The following is a 1,431-nucleotide window of genomic DNA, read 5'->3' as shown; positions in this document are numbered from 1 at the left end:
GGCTAGCCCCCGCCACATGCGGCGTTGACCTACCGACCCAGCCTCATACGGCCAGGAAGCGCCACCCTTCACTACCTTCCTTGTACAAGTCTGAAGTCACCTAAAAAGAAACAGAATAAAAACAGAAACCCACAAGCACAAACAGGCAAAGGAATGAAAAACACACAGAGCAGTTTCAGGAGCCACTCATGGAGTGCTAGCTTTATTCATACACTCTTCCAGGTCTGCGAACAAGCGCATAATGCCTGGGTGCTTGTTTTTTGGAATGAGCTTCAGTACTTTGGCTGCCTTTAAAAGCATTACCTCATCCCAGCTTAAATTGCTTATACAACCATGTGTGCACTTTTGAGTTGGCTCTTCACCCATTTTCTTTGCACATATAGCAAGCAGCACTTCTGCTGTCGTAGCCTCTGCAGCGCGCCGTTTCCTCCGGATCACTCTTGGTCGTTGCGCGCTGCCATCTTCAGGCAGCCTCGTGCCATTTGGAGATGTGTGGGCACTGGGGGTGGGTTGCCAGAAGGTCCAGCTGGTGCTTGCGCCAGGTCCTGTTGGAATTTTTACTGCTATAGGGCGATTTTGGAGCAAAGTATGATTACATGGGCGTAATTGTGAGTAAAAGTTGTTTGATCTGCCCGTGCAAACAGTTAAAGCACAATCCAAATTCCCTGATGCCATGTTTTTAGTATTTAGAATAACCACTTGGTAGTAATGATTCAGTGATTTTTTTCTTTCTGGTTCGCCCACTTAAAGTTGTAGGAATTATGTGTTGCTACCGCAGAGCTTTACTTTCACTGAATCAAGCGTTTGTAAATGGTGAAGAAAATTCACTCACATTTTGCGAAGCTGGCAACGGGAACCTTTGTGTCCCATTTGGAACGAGGTCACCCGAAGTCTCCTCCTCGATGGTGACCTCAACTTGGCTCATGTTGGGCCCAAAACTCTTTTCTTCTGCCTGCTCATTACTTTAGCTCCATGTCTGGCACTGAAGGAGGATATCTGCAAGAGATTTCACATAACATACAACCACGCCAACAATGCAGAGAGCACTGTACAGATATATTGTAATTCGAAGGAAGGAAGCAACAGAATTACCTTCTGCAGTCTGGTGCGCCTGCTCAACTGAGGCAGCTTCCAAATGGGAAGCGTCCTGCTGTATGCTTTTTTCATACAAGTCTCTCCTGAAGAAAATACGAGCGTGGTCATGTCAGATTAATTTCATTTCAACAAAGCGCATACTTGCAAAAGAGGTGCAGCATAGCCATGATAAGAGTATGGTATGCTGAAAACCATTAACGTCTCGCTGATGCACTGAGAATGTGCATGTATGCCACGCCTTGTATACACGTGCATGTTGTCCCAGCTAAATTGAGGCAATGGCTAAAAAAGACATTATAAACCAGTTGCATACAGCTGCCTGCAGTATTGCATGCA

The 1,431-nt window shown here is 45.9% G+C and overlaps 1 long non-coding RNA gene across 1 annotated transcript; it reads right to left on the bottom strand.

The window, feature by feature from the left end:
* Positions 1-289: 289 nt before the first annotated feature.
* Positions 290-925, bottom strand: LOC146180741 (uncharacterized). Its single transcript, XR_014700035.1, has 2 exons — positions 833-925; positions 290-545 (listed from the first exon to the last, which is right to left on the bottom strand). It is a non-coding gene; the product is annotated as an uncharacterized LOC146180741 (long non-coding RNA).
* Between the last annotated feature and the right edge of the window lie 506 nt (positions 926-1,431).

The sequence above is a fragment of the Amblyomma maculatum genome, chromosome 8, assembly GCF_055883805.1.
Source record: "Amblyomma maculatum isolate TAMU_Amacu chromosome 8, ASM5588380v1, whole genome shotgun sequence".
NCBI classification, from domain to species: Eukaryota; Metazoa; Arthropoda; class Arachnida; order Ixodida; family Ixodidae; genus Amblyomma; species Amblyomma maculatum.
This window is presented reverse-complemented; position numbering and strand designations above follow the sequence as displayed.